Here is a 13,049-nt window from a genome sequence, read left to right on the forward strand (position 1 = left end):
CTAAGTTATCAGAACTGAAAGTAGTATTTAAGCTTGACTTGGCGTCTCGATAGTATTAATAGCTGTGGCAAGCTTTCAAGTACGAAGTGAAGAATGTAGGTCAGCTATCAGGTTTCCGTTCTACTTAGAAGTTTGTATGCCCTTTAGAGGAATCCAAGGAGAATACCAGAATTCAAGCCGGATACCAGATTGAAAGTGGAGTTGCCGCTGAATACGTATCATTCTATTTATCAGGTATACGCTTTCCAGTCGGACATCAGAATGCAAGTCAGCGAATCTGCTTGTAGTTTAAGTAGTATTAGCAACATAGAAAGGAAGTGCCGAATGAAGATCGTAAGCAGCGATTCCTGTTTGAGTAAGTTCATTACAGAATCGAAGTCAGGTCAGTCAGCCAATGCCTACTTCGATCAAGCGTTAGATGGGGTTGGTGTGTTGATGTTTCAATTTTTTGTTTTTGTCATGAGGGTTGAAACCCGTAAATAGTTTCCTTTTTTCTGGGGAGTATAGTTCTACAAGGTTCCATTCATCGACCTTTCTAAATCCTGACTAGATCAGTAGTTTGCAACAGTATATCTGACTTTCTGGTCCAGTTGGTCCTATTATTGCTGCATTTCCGAATTCTATTGACACGCATCCTCCGAAGACTTTACTATTTGCCAAGTACTTTATTGAGTATTTCTCTATAGGAGTTGGAATCTCTCTCAATGCGGGAGAGGAATACAAACTACCCAACCTTAGGCCCACCTATAGGAATGGAAACTCTAAGAGGAATTCAATCCAAGCTACTCACTCGATACAGAAATATTGTTATGATACAGGGATTATTCTGAACTACGACTCTCTCCCATACTACTCCTCTCTTCTCCCATGTGGGTTCACTCCTCTATTAAAGGTTAAGCTACTCTGAGATCGTATAAAGGAAGCGTATCAGAGCCGGGACACCACACTGGAGTGAATCTATCTCGAAATCTATCTGATTGGAAAGGGGATTCCCAAAGAAGCCTAAAAAAGGATGGGCTTAGAGGCATGAGCAATTGCAGCTTTGAACTCTCTTTCTCAGCAAGAAGAATACAAGTCATAAGTAAGGTTGCAACTCATAAATCAGTTTGCTTGTAGTAAGCAGACGAGTAAGCAAATAAGGTTTGACAGCCGCTCTGTCGTTTCTACAGTTTTATTTTTAGTTTGCAGTTTGACCTTCTCTAGTTATAGTTCTTTCTGCAAAGCCTCTTTTTCGTATAAATACTATTATAAATGCCTACCTCTCGTATTAGTAGAGCAGCTATCATAATTGCAGTACGATATAAGACTCGAAGGAAGAAGTAAGAATTGGACTCATAAAGAAGAATTCTAGCCGTGATGCCCTATCTACGTCTGAGCTCAGGCTCCATAGCAACTATCAGATTGTAAGTGGATTAGAGGAATAAGAGTACGATAGAGAGAGGAATCAAAACTAACCTTTAGCAATAGAAAGAAGGGACAAATAACCATACAAAACAAGTAAATAAGTCCTATCAATTGTATTAATAAGGGCGTATCCGTAGTGCTTACAAAGCCTGCCTGCAAGGAAGACTGAAAGTCGATTATCAGAATACCAGCTAGTTTATTAAGAGGCATAAATGAGATTGGCAGTTGAGTATTCGCTTCGAGAGCGGTAGTAGTAATCGCTGTTAGCAGATATAAAGTCAGTGAATAAGGTTTTTCGTTAGGCAGTTGTTTCCATAGCTCAAGGAAGATGTTAACTCTCGCTTTCGCTTATAAATCTTCGTATTCGAGCTGTTGTTTTCTAGTTGAATTGTAGGCTTGATTGCTCGGTTACGTGGTATTAATTGAAGAACGCGAGGCTGGTTGAAAGTGGCAAATAAGGCTAGTTCCTTCTTGTCGTCTACATACTTTTATCAGTGAGAGTAAGAATGCGAGTCAGATAGTTGAATTGCAGTTATCAGATTTGAAGCTTTGGTTGAAGATTGAGTATTCGTTTCCGGAGTAGTAGTTTCATCTGTTTTAGCAAGAAGAGCTGCAAGCCGTGATGCCATTTCTCTGGTATTAGGGAGTAGCCGAGCAGTAGTTTTCTATTGTTTTACCCAGCAGTGTTAGTTTCGATAGTGTATTGAGTTCTCGTATCGGCCTATTCAGTTTTAGCAGTTCAAGTTAAGCTTGCAAGTTTTCCCTAGTTTGACTTAGTGCTTATACGATTTAAAGCCATGAATAAGAGTCGTAAGCTGAGTGAATTGAGTAGTAGTATCGGCTTTTGCATTCGAGTTTGTAGCTGTAGTTGTCGTGCCTTGTTAATTTAAGTTTTCAAGTCCGCTTTTCGTATCAATCATATAAGTTAGAAGTTGAAAAGGAAGTAGTGAGATTGGAAATTAAGTAGGCTTGGTACAAGAATTGAAGTAAGGAATAAGATTAGTGGTTTGTAGTTGCCGGGAGTTGAATTGCAGTTATCAGTTTGAAAAACCAGTCAAAGATAGAATTGCTTTCTCGTATCATACTTGCTTAGGCGTTTCCTATCTATAGTATTAGTAGCTCCTCTATCAGATTGCTTGTGCTCGCCTCGAGAGTGCTTTGAATTCCTAATTGCGGTTATCAGACTTGAAAGCCATGATTGAAGAACGCAAGGCAAAGCCATCGTATCCATACTTTAATTACTGCTTTGAATTCTTAATTGCGGATATGAGATAGAAAGCCAGATAGAACAGTTCAAGCCGGATATCAAACTGCAAGTCGCAGTTGTCGTATCAGAAGGTCTATCAGGAGTTGTCGTTTCACTGGTATTAGATGGAAGATAGCAAGACAGATATGAGTTAGAAGGCGCGCTTTATTAGTCGATACCAGATTGGGAGAAAGAAATAAGATGCTAAGTTAGCAGGTTGAAAGCCATAAATCAGTTATCGATCCTTCCTTTCGTATATTGCCCTTTTACCCAGATAGAATTGAGTTGGCAGGCTTGATACCAGAGTTCAGGTTGTATGCGAGGCTCCTACTTCTCTATGCCGTTTATAAGCGGCTGGAAATCTGACTCCAAGTTGGCTGTGAGTTTGAAGAGCAGCTTCTCGTAAGCCATGTAGTTTATACTGACCAAGGAGTAAGTGCAGCTAGAGTTTCCCTTGTCTTAGCAAGATAGGCTCGTACCCATTCTTTCTATCGGCTAGAAGCTTTGTTGCTTGACTTGGGGCCTCGATAGCATTAATTATGGTCCTTCATTCTTTTTACCAGCTAGCAGTTTCAAAGTCGGAGTTAAGAATACCAGATTGTAGTTTACCGGCTCGTATCTACTGTATGGAGCTTGGCGTACCCGGTTTGGAGTCAGATAGAAGAACTCCACTCGATTATAGGAATAAAGGTCAGCTATCCGGTTTTCAAGTTAATAAGTAGTAAGCTTGCTTAGCAGATTGATTTCATGCTTATAGCTTTTATGTTCAGTAGCTTGGAGCGCGGTAACAAATAAGAATTCTAGTCGTAAGCTGATATGCAGTTTCTATACTTTTACCAAGGGGTTCTCTCTTATACAGATTAAGAGATAGAAGAAATAGAGGAAGCGAATCTGAGTTGCTATTACCTAGAGTATTAGGAAAGACAGTAATAAGATAAGTTGCTTGCTATAAGACTTTCAGGCAGGTAATAAGATTGAAAGATAGATATCAGGTTGCAAGTAGTGCTTGCTCGCTTCGAGAGTGTTATCAGAAAAAGTAGTAAAAGAAAGATTTTCCGATTTCCTAGTAGTTTACCGGCTTGCCTATAAGTTTGCTTGCTTGCCATGCCGTATCCCTCAGATTAGCCAGTCAGGTATAGGAATAAAAGCTAGTGGCCCAGTAGTAGTGAGTAGCCTTTTTTAGGAGTATTAATTACCACCTTGAATTCCCTTTTCTAGCTATAAGTAGTAGTCGCTTCCGTGGTATGAATCCCAGCGGCGAAGCATGAAAGACAAGAATCAAAGACATATATTAGATTAGTAGCTTGAGTTGCCGTATCAGTAGCTGTAGTAAGCTAAGCTAGCTTGGGCAACAAGTAAAAAAGCATGGGAAAGCGATTACGATCCGTGGGGAATTGGATTTTAGCTGTTCGAAGTCGGCTTGATTCTCTTTTCACTGATGATTTTGTTAGATTATCGCTAAAACGCTGGTTATTCCCTCTCTAAAGACAGTTGCTCAACTGAAAGGTGTTGACTTACTTCAACTCAAGTGAGTTATTTCAGTAAAACGAAAGTGGAACAAATGGAATGACAGATTCCCAGATAAGTTGATCGAAATCATTGAATTTCATTTCAAATGACAAAAGATAGGAATATCATAGATTTTCATTAGATGTGCAATCGACCCGTTGCTTGTTCCCCTTGTGAGGATAACCACAGTCGTTCTCTAGTGTTTATGCTGGGGGGATCCTGATGTACAGTACTTGATCTGGGTTTGGCACACGGACGGACTTTTCTAATAGTTCAAATCCCACGAATCGTGACAGAGTGCTGTTTATATTCAAAGCCTTCATGCAAAGAAAGAGTGAATCTTGACTAGGAATAGAAACTATTCTGACTTGCTTTTGATACAAGGTGAACCTTCCTCAAAGTCTTCTTTATTTGGGATGGGAGGAAAAAGCCAATCCACTCTCTCTGTCCCGCCTGGAAAAGAGGATGGAGTTCCACGTTCACTAGCTTCTTTTTCCTAACTACAGTGACTGGGTGAAAAATCCCTTGCCAAGGAAGGCAACTATATCTCAAAGCGGATAAAGAAGAAATAGAAAGGCAGACTTGACTTTGCTCGTCACGCTTTTCTTTCGCAGCTCTTTCCTGGATTTATCGTTGATTCCTCTTCTCCACCCAGCGCAGCGATCCAAAGCGGAAAACCCTGATTTCGATATCAGCGAATACATACTATTTACGAGAATTGGAATAGGTTTTACCGAAAGAGAGAAACGAAAGCCTGCGAAGCTAAAGGATTAGATGAGCTACCACCTACTAAGAGTTCCCAGTAGGATTAGGAGATCAACGATGAAAACAAGTGTTTGTCCGGAGCACACATATGTTAGATGGGAAAGAGCCCATGATACTTCGAGTCCAACAGTGAAACAGACCTTATTGCTTCGACCGAAGGAAGCGTATACTTACTCCTTGAAGTGCGCGGAGTGCAGCCAGCAAGGAAGTTTTCTTTGATGCAAGGTAGCCAGCAGAATGAAGTGTTCCCAATTAATAGAGAGCCCCGCCTGCCCTAATTTCATTCTTCTTTTCAAGCTGAGAGCCATAGCCCAAACGAATAGTGAGTTCCGAACAGCAGAGTAGCTAGTTTGACGTCGAACACTCCAGGGAGCCAAGCTTAAAGATGAAGTTCTCTAGAAAAGAAAGCTACGGGATCTAGATAGGGCTGGCCTTATTAGAATAATAGTTTCACCGAATTATTTCATCCTGAGGAAAGAAGAAGAATGCTTTCCTAGCTTTGCTCATAGGCTGGCTGGGACCCTAAGATGTGGAGTACTCGTTTCAATGAAAGGGAGTTTTGTCTGGATCCAGGTACCTCAACTATTGGCCTTACATGGGTATTCCATCTTTCTAGTCCCACTCTTCTCCAACAGAGCTCCCTCACTGAGCGAGCATTCGGCATTCCTAGTATGCTCCACTCATTCTACGCCAAGCACCCAATCACGGGATCAGAATCACACTCTAGATCATACCTTTCACGAAGAAAAGGACAGGCAGCCGCTGCTAAACCAAGATCCCCATCTCTTGACTCCGTCAATCAATCTTACCTTATAGGGCACAATGGTATATTTACCATACGAGATGTGTGCACCTACTAAAGGGGATAGAAAGATCTTGGGCACAAATACTCCACTTTTCACGAAAGACATACAAGAGATTCACCAATGATTGGTTGGACTAAATACTACATTTATTTGCTCAGAAGAAGGAAAGTTGGCTGTGAGAATGATTTCTCGTACGTAGTCTTTCCTAGGACCATTCCAACAGGATGCTCAGAGGTGGGTGGAGAAAAAGCTCAAAAGGCATACTTCCTGCGCTTTCAGAGGATCTAAATCTGTCTTCATCCTTTCGCTTTTCAACTCGCAATAAATATGTCAATTCGTTTCGCAGAAATTCAGAGATTTTCGATCTCCTCGAAAGAAAATGAGTTCGATCAGCAACACCGGTCTCCGCAGCACCAGGATAAAGACCTTCTTTTTACCCATAACCTTTCTCTGCAGCATTGGAACCAAGATCGGGCTTGGCTTGGCATAGTTACGAGGTTCCCGTTCTATTTAACTAACACTAACTGAAGCTAACCGGAAGCTTTCTTCTCATGCGACTCTTGGATCGAAAAGAGGCTGCTGGACTGGACCACGGCTGAAACAAATATTCCCTATTATCCGATACCTGATCAGTTGGTGTGGACCAGTAACCCTGAATCAGGGCTTGGGCAGTCGCTCTATATGCGAAAGAACGTTCTTGCTTTCACTACTCACCTTGCCCTTTTGCCCTTTCCGGACCGCTACCTGGGTTTCCAGTCGTTTCGGCTACTGCCAATATTTTAGGAGGAAATAGCCGTTGTCCCTGGATCCTTCTAGTCGGGGGAGAGCCTTTATTACACCTAGAAATAAGGTAACGGGGCACACCATATCCTCGATATTTGAGGGCTTGGAAGTTCGGCAGGCACTGGTATCGTCACTTCAGCTTTAACCTGGTATAAAGCGTCTAACTGATCGATAAAGAAGCATTGCGCTTGTCAAAGGAGTTCAATGCTCACTAGACGCATAAACAGAACTAGATAAGATAGTCTTACTTAATTGAGTATATCAAGATGTGCATCGCTTACTTTAACCCTCATACCTTGCTTTAGCAGCAGCAGGCGGCTTACATACACTACGTATAGGCCTGATTCCAAGGAGCGCAAAAACCCTGATTCATTCTTAAAAATAGTCTTTTGAAGAGGGAAGATGTCATGACAAACCTAATAGTATAGTGAAGTTCGATGACTATGCTCATAAAACTCTTCAAGGGTATTGTTTGTCTGGATCCTCTACATCAGTTTACACCTCATAGAGTGTACATTCTCTAACTCCAAAAGCTTGTAGGCCAGACAGGGTTGACTCTCGAGAACCCTATGGCAATGATTCTCTGGTTAGCCATCAGCCTTATTGATATCTTGCTAGATAAAGAAAGGGAAGCACTAACAAACACCTTGCCATTTTATACAGTCAGATGCTATGGTTAAAAGGTCATCTCTACTCTGGTGACCCATTGGATAATAGCTCTACTAGACGAGACAGACTCCTTAGTGAGCTGTCAACTGCTCTAGCTCTTCTCTCAAAAATAGATCGACTTGTCACCTTTAGTTATCCTTCGACCCACCCCTTTCCTTTAGGTTATGCTCTCCATTGTATGGCTATTGCTCTGTTTCTAGCTTAAAAAAAAGGATAAGTAGGATAGGAGTAGTAGGCGGAGCCGGACCGACCCTAGGTGAGTAAGCAGGTTGTGTCTCAATCTATTGACTAGGTTGATCCTCTTTGAGTGTTCAATCTATGGTTTCAGGTTTCAGGCTTCGGGCTCATTGCTTTTATGCTCTTCGAGGTGCCATATTGATAGCCACCTTCGGCTTCTCATCTAAAGGGGAAGTGAAAGATGGGGGATAGGGTTTTCCCCCACGCGGGATGCCTATGTTCCTATTCAAATGAAAGTAGACGTCGCAAGGTGATATGGTTTTTCTTATCATTTCATTTCTTGCTAGTTCTTGTGCAAAGTGTCAACTGATTGGAATTGGAATTCAGCGCATGGCGAAAGGTAAGGGGTTGAGACCTACGCTCAATGTGAGTCTGTCTTGACTGGTTGGATAGAAAAAAGAGTTCTTGATGAGTGGCCTTACTAGGAGGAAACCGTTATGATACTGACCCTCATGCCTTATTGAGCATCTTATCCCATCTTAAAGTTGGTTTATTCGGCAGCAGCAAATGCTATTCATTATAGGGATTTCGACAAAGCGAGCTCTTCAATCAAAATATCCCTTCCCTCACCCAACACTCACCGTAGGAAGGGGGTATTTCATTCAACAAATGGAACAGGTGCAAAAGGAAGTCGATCTTGTCTTACGGAAGACTCCCTGGATCGCTTGTAGCTATCCCACTCTCCCTTCCTCATTGAGTCACTGGCTGGTCTTGATTGCCCAAGACCCCTGCAAGAATAACTAGTAAAAGCGGTCTGTCCTCCAATTCATCGATTCACTGCCCCAGGTTCCTAGAATGTATTGAATCATACCGAGCTTTTTTCGGTCAACACAAGAAAGAAGCGCAATGGATGCTGAAGATTCGAGAGAGAGTGAATTGATCATGGTACGAAGCTAGGCCCACTGCTAGATTCTTGGTGGTTGACCACATGCTCCCCTTTTAGAGTGTTCTCTGGAGCCCTCTATTGGGATGGTGACGGTCTTTGCTATACCAAATCCTCAGTTTCAACCAAACCAGTACAAAAGCAAAGCTTGTCCCAGCCTCATTAGACTGCAAAGAATTACCCCTGCCTCTGTTGGGTTGGGTCCGGAACGGCGGCCCCTGCTGGAGTGAAACCTTCCACCATTTTCGCTCATTATCATATCCAACGAATATACATCGGATAGCTTTCTTGTCGAATTTACTTCGGCTCGCTCTTTTGATAGCCAAGAGTCCCGATCTTTCACTCCATCATGCCTTCGGTAAGGGCTGGCTCACAAGATACAGCCAGAGGTGTGTCCTTGCTTGTATTATCAGAAATCACCGATCCACCAACCCTTGCATTTCGTTCTAGTGACAAGGACCTACCTTCAAGCTGAGCGATTGAGAAAAATCTCTGTTATAGCTGCCATTTCTTATTCATATTAGACCACTGGGCAAGATTCCTCTTGGTCAGATTTCTGTCGCATGATTACTCATCGTTTCTCTGCATACAGTCCCTATGAAGTTGCTGAAACTTTCAATGCACTGAAACAAGACAACATGACAGTCAATGCTTATATTGATAAGTTTGAAGATTTCATGACTATGTTGAAACAAGATACACCAGAGCTAACCGAAGAGTGGTTTGTAAAATGCTTTGTCAACGGCCTTCGTCATGACATCAAACACCAACTCAGGCCTCTCCATCCAGAGTCCCTGACTGATGCGTACTGGCAGGCCAAAGACATGGAACGCAGTGCCCCACCTAAGAAACAGTTTTCTTCATATCAGAGACAAATCACTGCTGCTCCATACAGAACTCTCCTTTTGTGCAGAACCTGCTACCACCACACCAGACAAAACTAAAGAACAACCTGCGGTGCGGCTCCCCAAGTGCAACAACAGAGAGCTAGAAAAGCTGGTGAATGCTGGAGATGTGGTGAGAAATGGGTCCCCGGTCACAAATGCAAGTTAATCCCTACTATCAATGCAATGTCATGCAGGAAACTTACACACCAAATGATGCCACAGAAGAGATTGCAGTACAAGAAGAAGAAGAAATGAAATCCCACAGGATCAGGACTCCCCTCCAAATGAGTATCTCATGCATATTTCGGCTCATGCAGTTTCAGGGCTGGTCACTGCTGGCACATTTTAAGTCAAGGTCACTGTTGGTGGACAAACAGGCATTGCCCTTATTGATACCGGCAGTTCAAGTACATTCATTGATTTGTCTTTCGCAGTTAAAACCACTTGCCATATCCAAAAATTCGGCTAAAATAGCTGTGGCTGGGGGAGGCCAACTTACATCTGGGGCAATCATAGCAGACACTGCATTCTCTATTCAGAAACATGCCTTCAACAACAACCTTAGAGTCCTGGACTTGAAAGAATACGATGTCATGATTGGCTCTATAAACATAGCCCATTTGCCCTCAATTTGAAGACCAGAGAATTTCTCATTACCTTAGAAGATGATACTCTCCTCTCATTAAAGGATTGCACATCTCAGGACGCGTACACTGAACAACTGAAAAGGATAATGAACAAGCTTCTCAACAAAGGCATTTCTGGTTTCATTCTGCATCTCAACAGCTTATCTCTGCAGGCACCACACTCTTCCTCCTTCAAAGGCAAGCACAAAGTCCAACAGAAAAGAAACTCTGCTTCTATTTCAACGTTTCTGCTCAATGCGTCGTAAACACTGCTGAACTGAAACCAAGAGTTTCTGCTGAATTATTTATACCTATAGTTGCTTGTCTCTCTGGCTCAAGTGCTTACTTATCAATAGACTGATCAGATTCAAACGTTCTGTTTGCAGGATTCAAAACAGTTGCTTCCTCCACCTTATAAACTTGCCTACGAATGCATGTTGGAAACGAGGATATGAGCGCTGAATTCTTCTTTTCCGAGGCTGATTCTTCTTACCTGACTCCCCTGTTTGTTACAACTGATGCCCCGCCTATAAGCAGGTAGCTTGTGAGCTATCGATCAATTGTGAATGTTCTCATAGAATTGGATCTTATTCACATAAGTCTTTCATTTCGTACATGTTTTCAAGAAAGAAATTAGGACAACCAATTAAGCATTGGATGAGTCAAAGGCTTCTTCGGGCATTTCCAGATCAACTAGGACAAGACTCAATAAAGTCACCAATGTTGCTGCTTGCTTGACTTTGCTTTTTTGAATCTACTTCTTTGCTTGTCTCGCCAATGAAGAGAAGATACTGCATCATCTCTATACTAGCTAGATAACCAACACTTTGCTTCCCATTTCTTTTGCCTTTGGTAGAATTAGATCGATCTCCCAATGCTTATATATGTGGTGCCCCAGCCCCATAGTGATAGTGATAGAATGAGCACAAGCAAGATGGATGGAGTTGTCAGCTAACAAACAAGATGGAATATTAAGATAAGCCCTCCTCCCCCTTAGTTTAGTACGAATAAGAGAAAGGGCGATTTCGGCACTGGAACCACTCCCACTCCAGTGCGTGCTACTTCTCTCCTCTTTTCATTCTAGATAGAGAGAGCAGCCTCCTCGGCCAGCGACTGCCTACCAATAGAATAGAAGCGCTCTTCCATCCATACCGCCCCTTAATCCAAATATAGATCTACAAGCCCCTTCCTTAGGTAGGAGTGGGCTCTCGCTGCAAGAGGGGGAGTATTTCTCGAATGATAATTCCCTGCTTTTAAATCCGCTTCAAACGAGGTTGCTAGCCTCCCATTCCCTCACCCGAGAATTGCATTTCCTCTCGCGGCTCTCCTTTGCACCTCTCCGGACAGGTGTCTTCTTCTCGACACGCCTTTCCTCTCCTTCGCACTGACAAGGTCTCTCTTACAACCTCCTCTGTCTTTGTTTTGTGAAACATCGAATACTGCATCTACACGGCCATAATTGTTGTCTTAGTGAAAGAGGCCAGTCCCCTTTATGTGTTCGATAAGATGACGTTGAGGTGTATTGTCTTGGTTACACACACAAAATCCATGTATTTGCAAAAATGCCTAATAGATGTAAAAAACTACTAACACTACCGCATATTCTAAATTGTTCTATTGCCCCTGCAGTGTGAGTCTAAATTGGAGGGCGTCAAAAGGTGTTGCCTCTATCCCTCTTTGTGAGAGGTTGAAGCCACTAACCTCTCTCTGTATTTAAAAAATAGACTCAACTACTTGCTTCTCAAACTGTTGTTGTTGTAATTGTTTTTGAGCTTGAAACTCTTCACTCTGTTGTTGCATCCGTTCGGCTAGATCTGCTTGGATCTTATCCATGGATTCTCTCATAGCTCTAACTTGCTCCTCAAGTTGTCTAGATCGGGTCTGAGTTCCTTCGTTTGCCATGATCGAGCTCTGATAGTCTAGTTTAGCAAAGGCCCATGCCAATGCCATAGTTGTGACGAAAGTACTAAAACAAGTCACAGATGCTTTTAGATAACCAACATACCAAAAGAGAAATAAATAATTCAACAAAGAAAGAAAAAACAGTTCAAGTACAAGTAATTGAATAAATTACCAGAAGCTTGGATTTCTGCTCCGGCTTTCTTAACAGGTTCTCCTACTCCTAATGGGCTATACTCATCGCTCCGCGCCTTGGCGGCCTCTTCCTATTATTCACCGAAACACAAAACCACCACCAGGAAGAAAAAAAAACCTTTTTTTTACAGTATGGGAATTTGGCCCAATAGTCCCTCCAATTTGAAGTGATCAAGCCACCACTGGTACCAGTAGGGAACTGGTACTACCACCTCCTCCAGCTCTAGCTGAGCTCTCCAGTTCTTCTCCATCAGTGAGTTGCAATGGGAGCATCTCAACATCCTCTGGTAGAATCTGTGTAATCCAAGCCTTCTGGGACATCATCCACCCGCAACTGCTTTCTCTCTTGCAGCTCTTTCATAGCAATGGCCTTTATGTTTGGAGGCTAACCCAGGCATCCATCACTCTCCTCCCAAAGAAAAAAGATGCCAACACCGTCGAGGATTTCAGGCCAATCAGTATCATTTCGAGATTCATCAAAATCGTTTCAAAGAAGAGGAACAAACATTGTCTTTAACAACACTCATCCACTTATTGACATTGACACGTATCAATCGGCGTGGGTCGCTCACTCATAGAAACTTTATTGGTTGTGACAGAACCACTTATCTTTCGCCACAAACATAAGATCCCTATGGTCCTACTCAAGGTAGACTATCGCAAGTCATTTGACCGAGAAAGAGAAGAGTTGTGTCTTAAAGTAAAGACGAGGATGTAGAAATCCACACACACTTGTCTTTCAGGCCCAGCCCACCAGGGATTTCCAAATCGTTAGGTTAGCGGCGGGTCTTTCTTCTTCTGGGTGAGCTGCGGAGCTACTTTTTCTTTCTTTCATTCCATTCCATCTGTCTCTGTATGCTTGGGTGAATGCCATAAGCGGATTTATATGCCCCGGTTCCCAGGGTTAGGGTATTCCCTATGTTGAGCCTACTCAGATCAGAACAAAACTTTTGGATTCTCTTTCGCCTATCGGCCGGCTTTAAGCAACCTTCACATTTCCTGCTGAGATCCCAAGTCTCCAAGTGGGCCCTCTTGGCCACCCACGACCTTGGCTTTTTAGAGAATCCCGCTCCTGTGTCGTAGGACTTGTAGCTCGGCAGTCCACCGGGTAGGTTTGTTTATCCATCCTTTTTCGAGTGT

General features: G+C 42.7%; 1 protein-coding gene across 3 annotated transcripts in view; it reads right to left on the minus strand.

Annotated features, from left to right (window-relative positions):
* Nucleotides 1-457: 457 nt before the first annotated feature.
* The window catches only part of LOC118474050 (NADH-ubiquinone oxidoreductase chain 5), a 28,236-nt gene continuing 15,644 nt past the window's right edge, over nt 458-13,049 (minus strand). For 2 of the 3 annotated variants that reach the window (XM_035963689.1, XM_035963691.1), the window contains 2 exons: nt 9,015-13,049; nt 458-8,925 (listed from right to left, as the gene is read on the minus strand). The exon at nt 9,015-13,049 is cut by the window's right edge. The gene's annotated coding sequence lies outside the window, so the exon portion shown is untranslated. The other variant, XM_035963690.1, reaches the window with a different exon arrangement.

This window comes from Zea mays, unplaced genomic scaffold, assembly GCF_902167145.1.
Source record: "Zea mays cultivar B73 unplaced genomic scaffold, Zm-B73-REFERENCE-NAM-5.0 scaffold_203, whole genome shotgun sequence".
NCBI classification, from domain to species: Eukaryota; Viridiplantae; Streptophyta; class Magnoliopsida; order Poales; family Poaceae; genus Zea; species Zea mays.